Source organism: Tympanuchus pallidicinctus, unplaced genomic scaffold (genome assembly GCF_026119805.1).
Source record: "Tympanuchus pallidicinctus isolate F22 unplaced genomic scaffold, pur_lepc_1.0 scaffold15, whole genome shotgun sequence".
Taxonomy (NCBI): domain Eukaryota; kingdom Metazoa; phylum Chordata; class Aves; order Galliformes; family Phasianidae; genus Tympanuchus; species Tympanuchus pallidicinctus.
Genome location: NW_026294669.1, coordinates 7,815,806 through 7,839,617, shown reverse-complemented (window position 1 = coordinate 7,839,617; position 23,812 = coordinate 7,815,806). Strand labels below are relative to the sequence as shown.

The window sequence follows — 23,812 nt, the reverse complement described above, 5'->3', positions numbered from 1 at the left end:
AGAGTTTAGAATGAACTTTTCCAAGCTTGAAGGCAAGATCTTACATAAACCAGTACAGATTCATTGATGTTTGCTGGAAAAGATCTCACCGGCTCATTCACTACTTTTGAAGTAGAAATGTCATTACTTTAACAGCTAATAGAAAGAAAATAACTCTGAGATAATTAATTCAGATAACCTAATTTAAAGCCTACTTTTTATCATGGATTGTGTAGAGGGAATAATATGAAATGTTTCTAATATGTTTGATGTATTTCTCATTCACCTCTACTCAGCCAGTTTAGTGGCATTGTATTCACATTATAAAAGGGAATCGCAGAATGTAATAGATCATTAATTATCCCATAAGCTCATTTAAGATTGAAGTACAAATTAGAAGTTTGACATCTTTTTTGAGTGCTTGAACTCTGTTTTTTTTTCTTCTCTCTAGTGCTAGTTTTGAGCTAGTAACTGGTAGTAATACTTAGAGAAGTAATTGAGCCACTGCTTTTTCAGGTAAATTCTAATACCTTATAAGAAGAAATATACTACTTGGTATTGTATGGGAAATTCAAACTAAATGTTAACTTTCTCTGATTCTGTGTTTCGCTGGCTTAGGCTGTCCAGGGAGGTGGTGGAGTCACCGTCCCTGAGACGTAAGAACCTTGGAGATGTTGGCACTGAGGGACATGGTCAGTAGGAATGTTGGAGATGGATTGATGGTTGAACTTGGTGATCTCAGAAGTCTTTTCCAACCTTGGTGATTCTACAACTCTAAAAACAGTGTGCAGCTGAGAATATGTAGAAGTAAATAAGAGGCATTGCTTTTTTTTTTTTTTAGCATTGCTACTTCGTGTGCTGGGGAAGCCATAGATAAATGAATAAGCATGAGAAATCCAATGGTTTCAAAGAAATTCAAAAGGGAGCTCTTTTCCATGGGATTTTTTTTTTTACTGGTGGGTAAATTTAAGTGCATGCATCTCTGACCGGACTTTTCTGCAGCCTTTTACATTCTCTCTGTTCAGAGGATAGAAGATGTAACCATCCACTTCTGCAATCAGGCTTGGATTTAGGTAATTTATTTCCCCTTAGTTACTTGCCAAATTAAAATCTTTCTATGGCTCCTCACAAACACTGACTTCCTCATCATTTTCCAGCAGTGGCTGCTTATTCTGAATAATGGTATGGTACCACAACTAAGAGATAAGAAAAAGCATACAGACGGGGCTTGCTTCTAGTTTTTCTGGAAACCTTTTTCTTCAGTTATGCTTATCTGGCAGATGAAACAACTTGCTAATTCAAAACCAGAATTTTTACATGAAGAGTATAGCTTCCTCAAGGCTTTCCAAAATAAACTGGTATTCAATTTATATCTCCTTCACTTTTTTTTTTCTTTAAAAATCTCCTCTTGTATTTTTTACTCTGTCATTGCAAAGGAAAATCTGTTGTGGATACTTAGTATTCTGAGTTTACTCTCTTAGCTTCAAATACTTTCATGAACAGTCTTAGTTTCTAGTTACCTAATCTGTACCAGCAGTGTTTAATTATTGTGACAGAAAAATATTGAAGTGGGAGTTATTAAAAATATACACTTTTCTTCTCATCTAGAGAGTCTGAAGTATATTGAAAACGTTAAGTCTTCTCAAGCACCCCTGAAGCTCCGTGTTTGTCATAAATGACGTAATGAATGATGTATGAGCTGCCCAGAGAAAACTGTGGTGTGTCGTATTCAGCTCTGTAAGTATTGATGGAAGACCCTCAGGGGGAGTGGGTATGAGTGCTCAGGAGAGCAATGAGAAGAAATAACTTTATTTTTGCTTTTTATTAAGGAAAATAAGTGTTTTAATATCCTTCCAAAATATGGGCCCTGATAACTACAGGACTTTCTCATCAACTTTATTTATTAATATCACAAGAATCTTTTATTGTCTAGGTCTTTTTTTATACTGCGAGAGAAACCTCTGAGCGTGATCGCTGGCCAGGAAAGTCAAAAGAAAAATTCCTGTTGTGTACTGGGACTAGAAGACAATTTACTCTTCCAGTAAGGTCGGGTTCTCTCCTGTACCACCAGACGAAGTTGGTATCAAAGAGGTTGCACAAGCCTTAAGCAGAATAAATATTTCACTTATATATAAGAGTGAAAATAAAATCTGTTGTCTGTTTCTGTAGGAAGTACTTTATATATTAAAATCTGTCAGTCTTTATTAAGTCTGTTGGATTTGACCCTTAAGCTAAAACTTTATGTCTTCCATAAGGCAGTGATATACACAGAAGATAGGTCAACAGGCCAAGTAAGAATGTAGCTTGTGCAGCAAATCAGCGGTGGGCATTAGTTCTTCAGGGCACTGGACGATGCCAGGTATTTTGTTTGCCTAACTTCTTCTCTTGCAGTAGAGGGATATGTGGTAATTTGCTATTTCTCCAACTACAGTTGTCCTGTCTATATGGTGTTGATTCAAATCCTTTAATGCTCAGTATCCTGGACTGCTAAAAATAAATATATTTTAATATCATAGAAAATAAGATTAAACCTTTAGATGAAAACTACTCTTCAACCTTTTTTTTCCTCCTAAACAACATGCACTTTCAAACAGTAAATTTCTGTTTGAATAGAAACTTCTCAACTTCTTACATTCTTCTCAGATTCTTTCACAGTATCTGCTTGAAAAATATATTATTTTTTTTTTTTAGGAATCTGGAAACAAAGGTGGCAAGATTAGGTCCTTTGGCATGGTTTCATTCTTGCAGCATCCACAGTATAGAGTAACCATTCCTATGCAGTGGCTGTGAGTACAGTGCATAAATAGAGAAATGATTCAGAAAATAACAATTCCTTTTCTCCCAGGATTAGGTAGGTAGATGATCATTAAACACGACGGTTAAATGGCTAGGTCCTTGTTACAGCAATCTGCACACTTGTGAATCAATTGCTCAATTTTGCTGTTGCACAGATATACAGTGTATGGCTGAGTGAGCTCCAGGTGGATGAGAATCTGAACCTCACCACCAGAGTCCTGGAGCGCAATCTCACCTGGTGGAATTTTATTGCCTTTACTGTGTCCAGAGACTCTCAACACTCAGGCATTATACATCTATTACCGCTTAACTCTCAGAAATGCGGGGAAGTCATTTTTACAGCCATGCACAGGGAAATAATTAAACACCAGCTTGATTTTAATCAATATGTGTAAGTAGCTCCTTTATTTAAATCATAATACCCATCTAAGCATGTAGGCTCAGGAACTATTACAGCTTTTATTCACAACTGTATCGGTTACTGCCTTATATCCCACCACTTTTGAATTACCCAGAAGTAGATACATGAGAATAATATCACAGTTGCAAAGTAAATTCACTATGGTTATCTCTCCTGATAACAGATTAAACTAAAGAATTTTCTAGCCTGGCCTCACATTTTGAAAGCATAATTTTTAGGAGCAGGACTCAGCTATATTTTATTTAAGCTGCAGTAATTTTCAGTCAGTAGTTAATCTTCCAATCTCCTGATTCAGTTAAAATTATAACCATCTAAAAGCATAGGTAGTATAATTAGAGCCATTTGAGAGTTATTGCAAAGAGAGTAATACATTATTCTGTGTCCACTTGGTGTACAAAATAATGGGATTAATTTTCAGCAAATGAGATTTAGGTTAGGCTTTAGGAAAAGCTTTGTGATGCTGAAGATAGTTCAACAGTGAAAAATTCTCTCAATTCTCTATTGCCAGTGATGCCCAGAGGTTTAACAAACATTTGTTCTCAGTGGTTTAGGGATGGCCTAGCCTTCCTTGAGGGATAGCACCCTGCGCCTCCAGAAATTCTTTTCATCCCATGTGCAGTTACTTTCTATTTTTATTTTGAATTGTCAATACCATTGCTTTCACAGTTTATTACAGTTTTTTACAGCTTTCTTTTTTTAAAAGATGTTTTAGAAAGGTTCATTATGCTGTTACTTTATAAAGTCTTTTTTTTAAATTTATATCTCTCTGTGACTAACAACAGATTTCTGAGAGTAAGGTATGTGATGTTTTTCTTTCATTTATATGGAAATTTTGAGATTGTTTTGAGATTTCAGCTTATCTTTATCTATTTTACCTTAACCAAATGAAAAGAATATGAAGAGATTTTGCAATTTATTTAATTTGCATTGTATTCACTCAGAATCTTCCTTCTGACACCAAAAGCTTCACAGTGAGCACTTGACAGTGAACAAAATGCTTAAACTACTACTGATAAAGAAAGGCATTTGTTTGTTCAGAGCATCACTTTCCAGATTCCTTATTGCTTATGTTCCCCTGGCAGTATTTTTCACTGTAATAGATTTTTTACAATGTTAAGAATGCGTTATAGAATAGAAGAAGCAGGGAAAAAAAGAAATAATTTCTTTGTAGGTATATTGTGGTTCTTTGACAGTTGTCTGAAGGTTTTTCAGGTTTTGCATTATGTAAGCAATTCTGAAGTAAACAGGACTTGTTAAGCTTTCTTTCATGCAGCTCTGATAACATATCTATTTGTGCCAAAATGGGGAGCAATAAAAAGTTGGCTTTTCATAAGACAGTATGTAAGAAAAGGGTTATATTAGTATGCAGAGTCCATTTATTCATTACGCACTTTCTGAGATTCGTGCCTCTAGAGACTTTTTTGTGTTCAGGCCAGAAGAAAACTCAGATATTTAAAAGATATGCAAATTCTTTATGGAATAGACTCAAAACACCGAATGATTTCAAAAGTATTTCATGGTATATTAGAAGCCTGTAGCTATGGGATTACGCTAGATCTATCAGCAAGTAATGGATATTCTAGTAAGTTTTTATTTATTAATTTGGAATCAGAATTTTATATACCTTCCCTATAAGTAAGCTATTTATAATTAAGTTTAGAATCTCCCAGGGGCCTTAGTGTACCAACATATTCATCTAGATCATTATGAACACATGCAAACGTTCCAAAGCTGATAGTGACAGGTTTCCATATTGCTAGCACGCTACCAAAATCTGGTTAGAAAAAGAAAAATGACAAGTTGTTGTAATTATAGTTCGAACATTGCTGGCGATTTTTTAAAATAATGAATAGAATCAGAGGCTAAAAAACAACAAACAACAACAAACATAATAATCATACCTGATTTAGGCTGCGTAAGTCTATTCTAAAACCTAAATGAGTTTCATGTGCTGTGGAGCTGATTCTTACTATACAGGATTCAGTACAGAGAAGCACATCTAAACCTGACCCGTGGCATCATTTACCCCACATTTATTTGCTTTTTCACTGTGCTGTATTTTGGTGCTTTGGTGTCATTGAACCTAATTGCAGATTAATTTTCTTTGATCCTGAAAGAGCCTCAGCTACAAAGGTACCAAAATAATGCTGTTAGGATATGTTCGTAAGAAAATGAATATAATTCTGTTACTTGAGTGATATGAAACATGACTTTTCAAAGTAGTAGAGATTGCATTACAGAAAATAAATTGAGGAAGATCTATCAATCTCATGTATTTTTCTGCTTTTTTGTCCTTTGTGAGTTCACAAGCAGGAGGAATCAAAATATGGGAGACCAGGAGGCCAGTACAGCATACTTCATTGCCTACATGAAGACTAACAAGCTTCTCCTCCAATCCTATGTGAGCCACCTGGAAACCATTGAGGAGCATGAGAACCCCAGTGTCATCTCTATTGGAGACGTTCCAGGTATGTTACCAAAGTGATGCATAATGTCCTGGTGCTTTTATGGCTTTGCTGCTTTTGGATCAAATTACATTTTTCAGTGTCCAAAAGAGCCTGAGAACCCTCCATTCCTTGTGCCCTGCCGCTGGTTGGACATTTTCCTATGGGCAACCGGGCTCCCAAGTAGCAGAGCCTTCCCAATACATCCTGGTCTTATGTTTCCCATAGTGGTGTCGTCTTGCCCATTTCTTGCAAGATTTTAGAAATGCTTCCTAATGCTTTGTCATCTTCCAAATGACAATTTCCTTTTTTTTCCTCCTCCTTTAGTTATCTGGTTTTATCTTGTTTCCCTTTCGTGTCCATTTTTCTCAGTCCACAGCATCACAGATATATATGCATTTTTTCCTTGGTTAAGCCCTTTTCTTTTTCCTAAGTGAAACTTAGTTTTCTTTTCTATATTTTCTGTTTTCTATCTGTTTTCTATCTATATGCATTTTTTTCCTTGGTTAAGCCCTTTTCTTTTTCCTAAGTGAAACTTTTTTTAGTTAGAGAAATATTGAACAATGCAAAACAAAACAAAATAAATAAATAAATTTTAAAAACCACCGATTTTCACAGGCACTCACCTTTATAGGGTATTACAACCCTCACTGTTGGAAATGAAGGAGGAAAATGCATACTGATTTGTACAGCATGGCCCCAGCTTATAATAAAATAAATTCTGCAACATTCAAGAAAATTATTTCTAGGAATGTTTGCTTGTTACCAATTTTATCCAGTGCAAGGTTAGTCTTTTTTAGACCAGGCCATGCTAAATAAGCAACCAGAAAACCTGTCAGAGTTACATGGGACAGTCTTCTAAAGCCAGTGTTTACTATCTAGCATCAAATGCTGTGTAGTGCAAAAAAAGTAAAACTTTGACATCAGCTAAATATGTATGAAGCAGCAAGCTATCTTTCTTGGTATAAATTCAGTAACTTCAAAATCATGAGGATAATCTCAATTAGCATGCAAATTATGAAACCCAAACAGGGGAAAAATCTATTCCTTCATTTATTCTTGGAAAATGTAATTTGGTCTTCTGTAACTGGGGTTTTCCAAGAGAAATTTCTCAAAATGATTAATATCTCTGACAGAAAATTATATCAGTATTATGTGTAGACCACAAAGGATGCTTGGAGTAATGTGATTCTGCTCAAAATCATTTTCTTGCGTACAGGAGAAGGGTAGATTATGCCATCTAGTTAAGCTATTTAATATTTAAATGTGAAGTAGTATATTAAATTTCTACATGCTGCATAAAATCGAATGAATTCATATCTGCCATTTTTTAAACACTCAAGGCAGTGATTTAAATGAAAAAGTGACATTTTGAAATGGGGTGAAATTTTAAAGTCCTGTTAAAAGAAAATTCTCTATTCTTAAAATTATGTTTCGCCCTGAAAACTTTGCAATATCGCCATGAAGCTGGAAGGACATTGCTTGTTCCCTGTGTACTTTATTTTTTTTCAAGGACACACTTTGCTAATCCTAAAGCTTCAATACCAATGTAAAGAATGAGAGCAAACTGCTAAAATGCCACTTGATTGAATGAAATGACTTGAAATGGCTCATAGACCCATCTCATGGAGTTTCTTCCAATTCCATGCAGATGAGCAGGACATTAAGACTTTTTTATTTATTTTTTCCTTAAATGAAGAAGAGGATTATTGCATCTGACTTGAGGTTGAAAGCCACGTGCCTGTGGGATTCTCTCTATTTTACCTGAGTTAATTAGCTACAGTACACATTTGTCAAAGAGCAGGTAGATACCCTTTGCCAAGAGTTTAACAACATTAACAAATTAGGAGATAATAGGGTTACATCGCTTTCTTCCAGGTTATTGTTCTTGCTTAATATTTAATTATAGAACTGTAAGGTCCAAAGAGGATGCACATTGCATAATTATTTCTCCCTTACATAAGCAACTGAAAAGAAAAACAAGGGAAGGTAGCTTTCTTTTCAGCACTGCTGTTCCACTTAAAGCAGGAAAAGCCTGGACAGCTGATGTGTTACATTCTTAAAGTCACTGAACAGTAGGAAAAAAAATCTTTTCAGCATCTTTTGTGATGCACGTATCTCATTTCACTACATCCAGTAGCAGATGTGCAAATGAATATTGCATCAAAACCTTAACAGTTCTTTAATTTTTAAGTTTTTCTGCATTCTTTCTTTACATGTTTTTTTTTCCAATTAAGTATTCTAGATGAGGCAGCAGCTACTGGGTACTGCAGCAATTACTTAGGATACTGGGTATTTGATGTGGATTTTGGTGATAATTACACGCTTCATCATAGAATTTCAGAGAGGCGTGCTTCACTAATTGATGAAATTTGAGGCACAACTGGGCTGTCTGGATTCCTTGGGCAGCACTGAGAGTTGCAGCAAGGCCTTGGTACCATGCTGAACCATGCTTTTCATTTCACTATTCATCTGCAGCCAGTAGTGATGCTTTTGCAAGGCTGTGCTGCACAGAGCAGAACTCAGCATGAGCAAGATGAGGATCATGCCTACAGAAATATTTAGACTGAATATAAGCAAGAAGTTTTTTACAATGAGCGTGGTGAGGCAGTGGCTAGAACCAGCTGCCCAGAGAGGTGGTGGATAGACGGTCTGTCCCTGGGAACGCTCAAGGTTGGGCTGTACATGGCTTACTGAGCTGTACACGTCCCTGCTCGTTGCAGGGTGATTGGACCAGATGGCCTTTAAAGGTCACTTCCAACGATTCTATGATTCAACGATTAGTGGTTCTTGATAAATGAAGATTCCTGACGTGGACAAATATGGTAAATGCCCTCCAAGAGAAATCGTGAAAACAACCCTGAAATACACAGGAGTAGGTTAGCAAGTGCTTTGTAGTAGCTTCATATATGACCAAAGAATCATAGAATCACCAAGGTGGAAAAGACCTATAAGATCATCCAGTCCAACTGTCCACCTGTCACCAAAATTTTCCTCTAAACCACGTCCTTCAGTACAACATCAAAATTTCTTGAACACCTCCAGGGATGGTGACTACACCACCTTCTTTGGCAACCTGTGCCAGTGCATCACCACTCTCTCAGAGAAGTATTTCCTAAGGTCCAACCTGAATCTACCCTGATGCAACTTGAAGCCATTCCCTCTCGTCCTACTGCTGTTTCGTGAGAGAAGAGAATGACCTCACCTCACCACAACCTCCTTTAGGTAGCTGTAGAAAGCAATATGGTATATCTGGAGATCATCTAGTCCTACCTCCCTGCCTAAGAAAGGTTCCCAAATTTGGCAATGAAAAACAGTTCAAGGGCATGACAAGGACAAGTATCAGACTACAGGAGGTGCAGTCCATTTTTGAATAATGGGCACTTAATAAAACAGAAAAAAAGATTTTCCTGAACAGAATTACCAGTTAAATTTTCTACAAAAGAGCTTGGGTTTTGAGAACAGAGAATTTGGATTGATATCTCAAGTTTATTTTTAAACCAAAAATTAGAAAGCTGGAGGTCAGGACTGGATGGCAAGAGGCAGTTTCAGTATTAAATACAAAAAAGAAGGAGCAGTTCTTGGAAGAAATATGTATGGATACACTTCGTAACTCTTGATGCTTTTCAGCAGAAAAGAAAAAAAACACATCTCACAGAAATCTGTGTTGCAGAAGATAATTTTATTCAATTCATAAATCCTTATACCAAAGATTTTTCCTTTCCCAATTATCCAGATATTCATTTCAAAGCAGACAATAAAATATGTGGTAAATGCTTCAACTGATCTTATTGCACTGTCCATGTGACAAAATGACATACATAAAATCCTATATCAGGTTTTTTATTGATGTAAAAACAATGATACCTCAAAGCATTATGCATGTCAGAAGCGAGAGTCTAAAATCAAAAGCCATAAAATGTGTTATTGGAGGCTGTGTTTGTCATAAATGGCAGCTGTGCTCCCATCCCATAATGGTACTGCTAAAGCAAAATGAGATAAGAAATCGTTTGTCTTCAGCTTATTTTCTTAATTATATGAAAGCAAGTCATTTATTTCTTGTTTTATATAAATGGCTTTTAACATTCGATACTTATAAAACATCATTTTGGCCTAAAGCTCACCGTAGATTATTGAAATGAATCTATAGACTTATATGACTGTTAGAGTGGATTATTTGCTTTTAATTAAAAAGCATGAGTGTTGCAATTATCAGAGGACATTGTAAAGATGTGCAATACATTATCATCTAGTTACCATTTCTCTGAAGCAGTTACATAACATAAAAACAGTAACATAAAGTAAAAAACCAGTAAAGCAAAGACCTATAATTCTAAATTACGCATTCCTACTAACAGGCATGAGTGGAGATAAAAAGCACTGCTTTAATAATAATAAAGAAAAGATGTATAGAATAAGAGAATGAGCAAGAAATTTTTGTTAGATCAGTTTGAGAACAGTTAAGGAAAATCAGCTTTTCAGACTCTGAGTCTGAAAACTTCTCCAAATGTAGACTAAAATCCCTTCTGCTTTGTGCTATGAGAATAAGCTCTGAAACACATTCAAGGTTCTATTTTCCAGCACTACTCTAACATCTGAAAGTGTAAACATTCCTTAAATGCTCTCGCATTCTATTTTTTTTTTTTTTCCATTCAAATTTTATTTAATGCGAGGCAACTGACACACCTTCCAACCCTTCGACTAGCTTTGTTGCCCTCCTTTGGATGCTTTCAGGGATATTCTCAACCTTTTTATGTTGTGGATTCCAAAATGCATACAGTATTCAAGGTGAGACTGCACCAGCATTAGGTATGGTGAGAGAATCCCCTGTTTTGACTGGAATCGCCTCTTTTGGCTGGCATTATCAATCCAGAGAAATAACCAACTCCTTCCTCAGAGAGGTCAAGAGTAAAACTTCACTGAGCTCACTGTAGAGCTTAGCTTAGTACAGAGTGTCAAGTTGAAAGCAAGGAATCCCACTACATGTATACTGAATATGGTGTATATTCTATATGTGATGTATATACGGTGTATATACTGCATGTAGATTGTAGATGGTGCAGGCATCATACTGCATTGATGTGGTTTGCTGAAGGGTCTTGTTACTGACAGCTCTTTACTTGCTTTACTGTTCCACTTTTCAGCCTTTCTGACCTGGCTTTGACTCTTTTATGGACCCACTCTTTTTCATTCCTGGAGCAGAATACGGTCATAAAAACACTGAGAGCTGGATGGGAACTGCATTAACAACAGTGACAGTTATTGCATGGCTATCTCCACAAATGTCTTCTTTGATGTTTACTAACAAAAAACTCACTTAAACTGAGTTTGTGTTGGCATTTCTAATGGGTCGAAGCAGCAGCATATTGAAGAGGCCAGCCTTGTTCTCAGATGCCATCTGAGCAGCTCTTAAGATGTGCACACCTGTAAGATCAAAGATGCATTTTTGCTTGTTAAGAAATCTATCCAAAACCCATCTATGGACTGATACAGCTTTAAAACAGCACCAAAGATGTTCTAAATTGTGGTAATTTGGAGGAACCAGTCGAAATTGCTTCTGGCTCTAAGGATGAACACAAACTAGTATCAATCTTACTACTGTATTTTGTTATGAATTAGCCGTTTTATTATCTAATTATCTGAAGATGGCATTTTTAATGTCCCATTTTCATTCCCCTATGGCAGAGAAACTGTTTGAATGTCTGTACTAGAAAGATGCATAAATTTATCCTGCAATGAATACAGAAGAATAGGAGATGGAGGATAGGAGTTGACCTACAGATCTGGGTAAGTTAGAACAGATGTTGTAGTTTTGATGAAATGCTTCATTTGGAAATCATAGTGAAGAATCTTCAGACACAGCTTTTTAAAATGATAGTTAAATCCCTAAAAATCTGTTTTAGAAAAAAATGACGTGATAGTTACCACGTACATTTTCCAGCTATTGAACTAGAATACCTGTATTGCCATTTGGGAGAACTCTATACAAAAATGGCCAGCAGAGTTTTATCATGGCGCTCAGCATTTCCTTCTCTTTTAAGCAATCAGCAGATCAGTCAAAAATCTCACTTTTCATTCCAGTTAGTCTGCTCTGCAATAATTTTTAGCAATCAGATTTTACCATCTGTGGAACTGTCAAAACAAAGAAGATGTAAATTTACTTCTGCATCTTAAATTACCAAATAGCTTTCCCAGTGCTCTTGCCATGTTTTTACCCTCTGGGGATTTGTTTGTTTTGTTTTGTTTTTTCAAAATTTTTGATTGATCAACTGAATAATTGCAGATAATTTAACCTATTTGTCATGTATGCATGAGTGCATAGATTAGATCTGGCTGTTCCAGTAAAGCTCAAAAACATTGAGATAATAAAAAAGTGTCTGGATTTATAGTTCTCTACAAAACAATTTTTAGATTGGCCTGATTCTTGAATTTTGAAAGGCTCTTTGGTGCTATTTCCTTCTTCTCCACTGAGTTTTCTGATGAGCCTAACAGCAGTGACACTGATCCTGTGCATCTCAGGACTTGTATTTTACAGCAGCCTCCAGGACCGGCCCTGCATTAAAGGGCTAAAATGGTGTTTGACCATCATTCATCCTGCTCAGCCAAACTGCAGGGACGTTGTCTAGTTTTAAGAAATGTAATTTCTTTCATCAGAATTTTTCACTATAAAAAGAAGTGGATTTATTAAGTGCTCATTACCTGCAGTTCTGAGTTGAATATCTTGTGTTACGTTGCTCTTTATGTGGTATTGAAATGGCCTTGGGCATGATTGTAAGGCAGTAATCCTAGTGAGCACCTCATAAAGATGAGAAGCTCATCTCATCTGGGAATTGCTGAGAACAAAAAATGATAGATAAATTATTTTTAATGGCACCAGGAAATGCTATTTGCTAACAATAGAACTATAATCCCTCTCTTCTGACTTCTTTCTGTGCTTGCTCCATAACGTGCTTGGCAATAACCTTGGGCTGGAACAGACTTCTCAGTGCAAATATGATAGTGCCAATGGAAGTGACTGGTGCATTTGCAGTTCCTTTCAGGAAAGAGTATGCTTTGTTTGTTTGAGCTGCATATTGGGATTATTTGTTGAAAGTCTTAAAACTTTCTAGAGAGACATTCTCCACCTAGAGCAATAAAAGAACAACTGTTAAATTTAATTTCTACTAGAAGAGTGTCTCGCTCCAATTTATAGGAGGGAGATGAGGTTCTTTAATATCTGTATACCCGGTGTGAGATTAAGAAACAACGGTTCATATGTTGTTCCATCCAGTTTATTACTAAGACCTAATCAGGGAGACGGGGAAGGGAAGGAGTGCGATAGAAAAGATGGAAAAGAAGCAGGAGTTGCGTAAAGCGGGGATAGTCACCAGCAGGATCCAGCAGCGGTCCCGTTGCACGGTGTTTGAAGGTCCCGGGCAGAATGCAGCAGAAGACGGGGAGCAGCAGCGTGGCCGGCACTGGGCAGCAGGCAGGTAGACGAGGAAGTCGAGGAGCCAATTCTTGAAGCAGCAACAGCGGTCAGGCAGCAGGCTCAGGAGAGTTCAACAGTATGCAGGAATCACTTCAATCTTCAGGAATCCCTCTATCTTCAGGAATTCCTCTCTCTCTCAGTTCTTCTTCATGAGGAATCTGTTGTCAGAAACCTCCGTTCTTCTTGAGGAATCTGTTGTCAGAAACCTCCATTCTTCTTGAGGAATCTGTTGTCAGAAACCTGCCGTTCTTCCTTGGCCTTCCAAGGATATTTGTTAAGGTATCATGTTAAGATTAGGGAAACAAGCCTCAGGTTAGCCGCGCCAATCGACAATCGACACAGGCTGGTCCAGGCGATAAGTGTTTCCCCCTTGTTGTGAGCTTTCTAATACATCCACCCTTCACCGCCCCCACCCCGCTCACTTGGGAGGGGCGGAGACATCAGTTTTCTAATGGCTTGGATAACCATTCAGGCTCCCTGAGAGAGGCCCTAGGACCTGGGATTTTGCTTTCCTCAAGATTCTCGAGCTTTTGTTCTGGCCACCATTTAACTAATTTCTCTAACCTATCTGTTGTCAATCCATCCATCAAATTTCGTGGAATACCCTTTTTCCAGCCCAGAGTCCAAAGTCCATTACGTTTATGAAAGATATTCCGCCTACCGGTTTTTACTGGCAATGAGACCCTTCCAGACCCACTGAGCTTTGGGCTAGGTGGCCTGGGGGCAAGACTGGCTGCTGCAAGCCTTACACCTCTTGGCTCTGATTTACTGGGAAAAGAAACCACCGGCCCATATTTTCTTCCATAATTAATTAACTCTTGGGCTACCCCCCCCCACGTCCATACTTTGCATCCTGACTGCAGATGGTTGGGGGTTACAGTTTCTTCTAACACTGCCCGGGTTCTTTCTCCCTGTGACATAGCTTGTATTCTTGCTTGTAATTGTATGCCTATGGGTTTCAGTGATTCAGGAAGCCCTCTAATTAAAGGGGTCATTCTCTCAGGATCAACGGGCATCATCATGGGCGATTCATGACGTGGCTGCAGCTTTCTATCATACATCAATTGGAGACAAGCAGCCTTTTGAACGCTTTCTACTAATTGGTCAGTAGTTCCAGTAATGGCAAGAGGATCTCCCCTTTCTAAAGGGTTGAGACCACCTGCCCAATAGGCAGCCCTTTGCGTTAACGACCAGGGAGCACGATTGTTGCCAGTAGTTAAAAATACTCCTGGTCCCCAATAACCTTCTGCTTCCTTTTCTGTTAACCGAATCTGGTCGCCACCAGTGAGACTCACCCTCCATACATATTCTGTCTCTGATTCCTTTGGAGAGCGGCTAAAGTCCTTTTTGAGTTTTGCTAGTTCGGTGGCCGAGAACGGAATTTCCTTAACATTCATTTGAGGATCTAGATCCTCACTGTTATCGAAGGTATATTCTGTTTTTATCAAGGGACGCAATGGGGCTATTGGGGTTTCTAATTTGTCTAGTCTTTCCTTTATTTCTTGTAGTTCCTCCTGAGGAAAAGTTTTTTCTTGAGGCAACCTATGGGTGACAGTATCGCTAGTATCTTTACTTGTTAACAGTTCCTTGAAAGCCATCTGCAACAAGGCCGAATTATGTTTCTCTCTTTCTAGTTGTTCCTCGAGATTAACTATTTGATACTGCAGAGTTTTTACCAATTCTTGTGTAACTCTAACCGATTCCTGTAGTGCTTCTATGGTTTGGAGTTCTGCCGAATGCTTTTCATTTCGGAACTCCACGGCAGCTTTTAAAGCAGCCCCGAGAACAGCACAAATAAACGACTTTCCTTTTCCAGCTCGTGAACGAGCCTCATTCTGTAAGACACTAATGCGGTCCGAAACGCTCTGCAAATTATGCCAATTTTGGCGTGCCCAGTCCACCCCTGACAAAGAGGGACGAGCACCATGCTTTTCTAAAAGGTCAAATAACACATCTTCACTTTTCATACTGGCAATACTGTCACTCATTTCCTAATACAATGAAAGATCTACACTAAGGGAGGAGGAGGTACACTTTTTCAAAAGCTCAGTTACTCCTTACCGCTCCTCCCAGGGAGATACACCACAACTAAACAAATGCAAATGCTCCAATCACTCCTCCCTTTCTTTGGAGGAGCACAAAAAATGTGAAGCTAAAGCAACACTTTCTAGGCTTCAAGAGTAAATAAAACTTCTTGGAGAGGCACACACGTTTAAGTCACAAAATATCACTTCCTCACTTCCCCAAGAGGCGCAAGCACGCAGACACACCAAATTTCGCACTTCAGTTACCAAATAGCAAGAGAGGTCTTCCCGAGGAGGCACACACGTATTAATCAAAATGCAAATAGTCAAAATACGTCCCCGAGAGGTACACACATAAAAGGTAAAGTTTCAGAATATGGAGCGGTCTTCCTGGAGAAGGACTCACATCTAAATTTTCAAAACTATCGCTCCTTGCAACTCCAGGAGGTGCACACAAAAAAAAAGTTTCAAACTATATCTGGAAGGACAACACTCTCACAGCGGGTATCCTGCCGACTACGCCATTAAAAAAATGTCTCGCTCCAATTTATAGGAGGGAGATGAGGTTCTTTAATATCTGTATACCCGGTGTGAGATTAAGAGACAACGGTTCATATGTTGTTCCATCCAGTTTATTACTAAGACCTAATCAGGGAGACGGGGAAGGGAAGGAGTGCGATAGAAAAGATGGAAAAGAAGCAGGAGTTGCGTAAAGCGGGGATAGTCACCAGCAGGATCCAGCAGTGGTCCCGTTGCACGGTGTTTGAAGGTCCCGGGCAGAACGCAGCAGAAGACGGGGAGCAGCAGCGTGGCCGGCACTGGGCAGCAGGCAGGTAGACGAGGAAGGCGAAGTCGAAGGAAGTCGAGGAGCCAATTCTTGAAGCAGCAACAGTGGTCAGGCAGCAGGCTCAGGAGAGTTCAACAGTATGCAGGAATCCCTCTATCTTCAAGAATTCCTCTCTCTCTCCACTTCTTCTTCATGAGGAATCTGTTGTCAGAAACCTCCATTCTTCTTGAGGAATCTGTTGTCAGAAACCTATCCTCGTGGTTTTCAGTTCCTCTTTTATCCTCCTTGTTCTCCTGCCTACGTGACAAGGATGGGCTTCGAGCAAGAGTCATTGAGTACCCCCTGAGATGGCCATCATCCGGAGATAGGTCCACACAAAGGAGCACTTCACAGCTATTTAGCTGCAGCTCATCTCGCTCTAGTTGCCCCTGGCCTTGTCCATCTGCATTCCCCCAGACAAAGGATTTCACAAGCCTTGCTCGGGACTTGTCTGGACTTGAACAAGTCCATCTGTGTCCCCAGCAAGCTTTGAGACACAGAAGTTAACAGAATAATAACTTACAGAGTAGTATCTTACAAAGAGTAAGTTACCTTTTACTTTACTAAATCAGTAAAAATGGATGCTAAATATCTGATGAAAGATCCATCTGGATACGAGGGAAATTTTTTTAATCACTTCACTTCCAAAAATCTGAGGTATTTTACATTTGTGGAGAGATGTTATGAGTTTGTTATTATAGTTGTTTGGTTGCATTTTTTTAATCCATTGGGTGTGTCAGGTGTTACATTTAAATATATTGCAGCAATATAACTTTCCTTTATTGCTATGTAATACATAGCAGAAAAATAAATGCAGACTGAGTTTTTTAATGGAGGTTTAGATACCAGGTGTCACATAAAGAACAAACTGTGTTTGACAGTAAAATCAGAAGTTACCTCAGCAGCCACGGGACACATTCTGCTCTCCCACAACTCGTATGTGTCAAAGACTGCATTACTGAAAGCATAATATTGCTCCTGCACTAAGTGCGTGTTCCTTCCAAGGCTTTCAAGACCAAGGCTCCAGGTGTGATTTAAAACCACGTCCATTAAGAAGCATGGAACTGGATTTTTCTTCTTGTATTTAGTGCTACTGAACTCCTTGCCATCAGGTATTAAGAGAGTGTCCAAGATATGAAATGCTACAAATATGACAGATGTCTGTGTGAGCCACAGAGATATTTCATACAGAATAGTGAAGGCGAAGATGAATTTGAGACTAATGGATCCAAATAGCTGGTCAAGACAGGGCAGCGAAGAGGAGGACGTGAAACAAAAAGATTTAAGACTTAATGAGACCAGTAAAACCAACAGGCTTTATACCACTGAAGAGCAATAGTTACTAATTCACTTTCAGATTTCTACCGAGTTAACAACTATGTTGATCTGTAACCCTGTCTAGCTGGAAACAATGGAAAAAAATAAATTGGCAACAAATACAAGGTCTGACAGAAAAAAAGGCAAAATTTGAAAGAGAGCCTATGTTTACAATAGTTGCGGCTGCTTTGGTAGATGAAAGGAGAAGAGTACTGCAAGATACTGGAAGGAGAAAAAGAAAGATTAAAGCATTATGGATTAGTGAGATAAACTAAACTAAAATTTAAAAAGTAGAACAAAGTTAGTTATAAATAGAAAATTTTAAAAGCTTTTCATTTTCGTATTTGGAGAATGAGATACAGAAAACAGGAAGAAAAATCAGCTTTTCACGAGGAGTTGAAAGAAAGAAAGAAAAGGAAGAAAGTAGAAAAAGAAAGTGCATGTCCTGCAAGAAAGTAAGTTCTTTAGACAAAGAAGAGCAAACTAAATGTATTTTCTTTAAATGATCATTGTAAAAGCTGCTGGTTGGATTCAGAAGTATATTAATTTCAATATGAAAGAGTTAATAAGTTTTGAATTTCCTTCAAATGTCTTAGTAATCAAAGATCATTTGACTATATATCTTATAGTAATTAATATGAAATGAGAGCAATTAATGATCCTTCATTAATGTATCCATTACATCAATCAATCAGCTTCTGTTTTTGTCAGAAGCTATTTAGTATGCTTCAAGAAAGAGGGTTATTTTGGTTGTAACCTTCATAAGAATTCCAACTGGAAAAGGTGTGGAGATAGGAATCACAGCTAATTAAGTCTTTTGAAGTCCCAGACTTCTACAGGTGAGTATTAATAAAATTCTTTGCTAATTTCTAAGGTACAAAGGCAGACAGGTAGCCAGTTATCAACAAATCTGTGGGTGTTCAACTCCAACTAGTGCTGTATAGATTTTTACTTCCATTGCTGAATAAAGTGACCCCATTTTAAAAATAAAAAATAAAATAACCCCCCCAATTTTTAACTGACCTATTGCTTTTTTTTTTTTTTTTTTTTAAACACTGTTTGTTACACTCTGCCTGTTCACAACAAAGAAAGCAAGTGCAAGGGAGGACATGCCAATCTGCTAAGTAATCTTTACTAAGTCATTCATAATTCTCATGTTTTTCCAGCAGCTTCCCATGTCGAACCTGCCTCAATGGCTGATGTGACACCTGGCTACTGTTGGAAGCTTTATATGTGAAGAGCTGTTTGTCTATGAAAAAAGGATTGCTGATTAGGAGAAAGCATCCCTTTTTATTGATCTGAGATTACTGTCACCTGTTAAAGTAGACAAATTAAAAAACATTAAAGATTTGGGATTGCTGGCAGTTGTCCTCTGCGATTTAGCATGGACAGGGCTACTATTCGAAACAGGTATGTTGGCAGTCAACTACATGCAATTGCAGTTCCTTTTAATGTAAAAAGCGCCATTTACCATGTATGGCAGTCCTTCCCAAACAGAATAGTTGACCTTTCTTTGATTTATCTTTTTCTTTGATTTGATTTTCTGATTAGTAAATCCTCCAGCAAATATCCTAATGAAATCCCTGCTCATTTTTCATTCCGGATTTGTCCACAGAGGTGCTCCAGCAGGTAATGGAGGATGGAAAGAATACTGTTGAGCAACGAGAAGCAAGTGAGATTAAGACTGAAAATACTGATTCTACAAGAACTGCTTGTTCATGGGAATACTGCTGCTACTTGCCAGAAAACCTGTGAGTAAAAGCAAGCTTGCACTTGGTGTCTTATTTGAAATCAACAGGTGATTACCTTATTTGAAACTATTGGCTTACAGACTTATCAATCTAAGTGTCAGAAGGCATTATGAGACCCTCAGAAATATGTCTTAGATTTCCAGAGGTCTGAGATACTTCCACTGAAACAGCAGTTTAATAGGGAAATCATGAATTCTGTAAGGCCTGTTATATAAGGTTTCATGATGAATTCTCCTTCATTCTGCCTGTTTCTATAAACTTTAGTAAGTAATAGAATATATCCTAATACCAGATTTACAAGGGGAAAAGAGGCCAAGTGCACTAACACAGCTAACGCACTTCAGAGTTCATCTCAACTCCATGCTCTGTGACCATCTGCAATATCTTTACTGCTTTGAAGCTGCTGCTGTGTTTATTCCTAAAGTTGCCTGTTTTGGCATTTTAGGACTGTTCAAAATTGTTAAGAAACTATTAGTTTAAAACTTATTTATTTATATATTTTCTACTGGCAAGGTAAGTGGAAAGTATGTGCTTGATTTTTTTTTTTAATTGATTTGTTTTTCCCCCCTTTTTGTGACTATTTTTAATAACAGAATTTTTAATAGCATGACTTGCAATATGAAAGTGTTTCGTACTGGAATGATACATTTCAACCCTCAAAATTCTAGTCAATTTCAGGATGTCAGATTTAATGATGTGAAGATGAGTTGCTTTATTGGGAAAAAAAGAGGCTAGATCTCTGTTGCTCCATTCCATGAACAACATAATCAGAATCATTCTGATTAAAGAGCAGCTTTGAGAGAGATTTTTTTGATGCTTAGAAAAAAAAATAAATAAAATATGGGACATCTGACACCGCTCTGTTGAAAATGTTCAGGTGATTTCACTACTTTTCATTGGCTCAGCTAGACAATAGAAAATTATACCTTAATTTCATTTTATCCAGAAAGAAGAAAAATAATGAAAAGGTGAAGCAATTTCTCTGAATTCACAGTAAATCAGCAGGTAAGAAATGAGAGCAATTCTACTTTTTATCGCTTAATAATGGAAGGTAATCACCTGGACTAGAATGGTGTGTTCTGTTTGGTCTTACAGTCTATTTGGCATTGTATCCTTGAATCAACCCTAAAAATGAATCCATAATGCTCCATAACTGACATTTTTCTATGGCTTGTAAAGTCTCTTTTATTCACAGTTGTTAAAAAATTCTTGTTGGTAAGAATTATTCGTTCAGTTTAGTTGAATGAAACCCATGGAGATACAGGCAAGACATTTCTACAGAACTACTGTTTAAATCATGGCCCATACAGCCACCTCTCAGCTGTAAATTGCTGGGCAATGACACATTGTGTGTATAATCAGAATTCCTAGAAATCAGGTTAATCTGCAACAGAAGAAATAGGAATGCAGAGTTCAAGCATATGACCATAAGTATTGAAACAAAGCATCCCAGCTGCTGATGGTGCCTACTTGTGTGCAGTGTGAAGTACTTATGTTTACATGGATATTTAATATTTATGCCAATAATTGCAAACCGTGTAATGTAAGTCATGATTGTATTTGATTCCTGAGATCGAAGTTGTAGTGTTGTAAGCTTATTCCTGAAATACGGTACTGAACTAGAAGCGCTGCCTTCTAAACCTAGCCATAAATAAGCAAACAAAGCAACTGAAAAGCTATCCTCTGTGTTTCCCTTTTGTTGCATTAAAAAACAAAAACCCAAAAGAAACAAAAACTTTTCTACACAAAACCACTGGTTTGTCCTAGAAAATAAGTTAATATTTTGTAGTTCACTCATTTGTCACTAATTAAACAAATAATAACTCTGGTCATTCTTCAGATAACAGCAATCTTCTTTGCACTTTTCTGGGATGTTCCACACATGATGAGATTCTTTTTTTAAAAAACAAAACAAAACAAAACAAAACGCGGCTTTTCAGTCTTGGGACAAACTCAGTGATTTGATCAGCAGGTGGATTCTAGCATGTTCAGTTCACAGCACTTTCTTGAGATGCGCAGAGCGAACGCAAACTCGCAAATCCCTAAATCCAGACAACCATGTGATATAATTCTTTTTATAAACAACTCTATCAGTCTCTTTGTACTTTACAGCGGTGTTTTATTTTTCCTCCAACAGTAAGCCCATTAAAGTGTCTTTCTGCTTTGATAGGTGTTTTTATTTTTATTAATTTCCAGTTTAAAAAAAAATGAGAATTTTAACTTGTTAAATCACGAGCCCGTTATTTTTCTTTTTAATGTTAACTGGTGTTTGCATTTATTTTACTTTTTTTAATGTTGATGTCAGCTGTTTCTACAGGCCATAATAGCATCTTCTTTGATACCTTCCTGTTTTCCTAAGTTAAACCTGTGGGAGAGCGGAGAGAGGTCCTTCTGTCTTCCACTTTCAGATGAGTTTTCATTCCTCAAATCATTTTAATATCTCTGTTATATCCCTTGTAAACTGACCTTTAAACAGCCTGAGTTGCAGAGGCAACATATCACCCATGTTCTCTGTCATTTTATCTCCTAAAAGGTGACATTTTCATGGCTGATGAAGTTGAGGCTCAGTGTCACCCTATAATCCGCTAATACGGCAGGCCTTCCTCGAGCTAGTGTTCATAGATCTTTATCACTTTGTCATTTCTAACTGATAAAGTCTCATTTTGCAGCAGAAGCATGTACTGTTGATCACCATCTGCCTGACTCCTACTTTACTCCCCAAATCTGTAATCTCATTCCTCAAGGCTGTGTAATTTTTACACGGTCAGTTTATCACAGAGATTGTTATCAGTACTGACACTGCCTCCCACCTTTGTGTCATCAGCAAATCGCAGATGTACTCTTATTTTGTGCTGTTAGAGTAAATACAGATTAATAAAATTATAATACGCGTTATAACTAGGTCATCGTGAGAACAATCTTTGGCAAACTCAGTTTCAACCATTCCTCTCATCTGGTACTTTCCCTTTGATGGCTCATCTTTTGCTATTCTTGATATTCCTTTTATTTTTTAACTAATTTCCATGTTCTCCAGCATGTTATTTTAAACCATCATATAGGTTCACATAAAATGCTCCATGAAATACAGATGCAGACGAGTTACTGCATTTCCTTCAATTAACGTAACAAAAACAGATTTAAGTTCATTTGACTGTACCTCTTTCCATCCAGTTCTTTTGCCTTTTCTTCTATTTGCCATTTACCTTCATGTTTTTAATTATTCTTTCAGACTAAGGGATCAAAGTCAGATTAATAGACCGAGGACAAACACAACTGCAGGGATCGGCCTCTTCTCCCAGGTAACTAGAGAACAAGAAGTAATGGCTTAAGGCTTAGCCAGGGGAGGTTCAGGTTGGATACTGAGAAACATTTCTTCTCAGAAAGGATGGCGAAGCATTGAAACAGGCTGCCCAGGGAGGTGGTGGAGTCACTGTCCCTGCAGGTGTTCAAGAAAAGTGTAATGTCACACTGAGTGACATGATTTAGTAATGTGATGGTGGTGGGTTGATGGTTGGACTAGATGATCTGACTTGAGCCTTAATGATTCTACGATTCCTTACTCATCCTTCTTCCTAAATGCAGATACTGTGTTTGCTGTTTTTGACTTCTACAGTGTCACTCACGTTGTAGTTCTTTTATTGTAGAAGCACAATAGCACACCCATAGTTTCCTCAGTCTTCTAGTCCTGCCAAAGGATAGAAACAGGAATACTGTAATCAGTCTGCAGAAGTCACTCTGATCCAGGTTCCTCTTTTCATATTTACCGTTCATCTGCTTTGCAATAACTAATGATTACAGTCTCAGTGAAGAGAGGATTTCAGTACAAACCCGAAGGCGAATCCAATGAACTCATGTGACTCAGGTGTGTATAGGGTGAAGGAGGCTTAAGTGCTTTTCTGGACGAGAGCCTAAAGAACCCGTAGTTATCATTCTGTGTCACTGCTATCAATACCACTTTCTCCCTGTGCCCTGAATGCGTCTCACAAGTGCTCCTGGGAGCTCAGTGAACACATGAGATCAGGTATTTCTTTCCCCTCCTGGTCTTCAGCTTCCCTGAGCAGCCTAGGGAGATAGTGACAGCCTGCACCCACGCAGTGAAACAGGAAAAGAAAATAATGCTGTATTCAGATCCAGATCTTCAGCAGTAGTAAACTGTGCTTAGATTAGATTTTAGAGGTGTGCTTTTGTGCTGCATTGTGTGAATACATGACTGACAGCCATACTGACAAGGTAGAAGGTGGTGCAGGCTGAGAGTTCCGTGGATTGACTATAGAAGTAATTTAACCATACGCACAACTGACTGTGTTTAAGGTGTAGTGAGAACACCGGTTTGCATACTTCATTACCGACCTGGCTGATGTAAAGGGAAACTGCTCATAATCTGATGCATTAAAATAAGAAAAACATTTTTACAGAATAGTTCATTCATTGAATATTCAACACTTCCTTTATGCATTCACTGAAAGATGCTCCACTGTTTTCTTCATGATTTATTTATTTGAATCTAGTCTGATTAAGCACTGTAAGATTTATTTCTTCAATATTACATTCCTCATAGAATTTTAATTGTACAACGGTGGAAAAAGAGCCGGAGGAGAATAAAAACATATTGATTTAATTCAATTTTTATACTCACTGCAAGTTATTTTACCTTTGAGGGTAAGTGTGCTTGGCGATAGTGAGGGGAATACACACTATAAATTCTCCTTGATCGATCAGTAATAGAAATAAATTATATCTCATTTACAAATTTACAATTAAGCAAGGAAAGAGAATGGCCATA

General features: G+C 37.8%; 1 protein-coding gene and 1 long non-coding RNA gene across 2 annotated transcripts in view; one reads left to right on the top strand and one right to left on the bottom strand.

The window, feature by feature from the left end:
- The first annotated feature begins 4,307 nt into the window (after positions 1-4,307).
- On the top strand, positions 4,308-22,328 carry LOC128076904 (uncharacterized). Its single transcript, XR_008204729.1, has 5 exons — positions 4,308-5,664; positions 11,326-11,427; positions 18,830-19,029; positions 19,976-20,034; positions 22,259-22,328. It is a non-coding gene; the product is annotated as an uncharacterized LOC128076904 (long non-coding RNA).
- Positions 22,031-23,812, bottom strand: part of DPP10 (dipeptidyl peptidase like 10) — a 396,750-nt gene continuing 394,968 nt past the window's right edge. The window contains exon 31 of the mRNA XM_052675375.1: positions 22,031-22,714. The gene's annotated coding sequence lies outside the window, so the exon portion shown is untranslated. The remainder of the gene's footprint in view (positions 22,715-23,812) is intronic.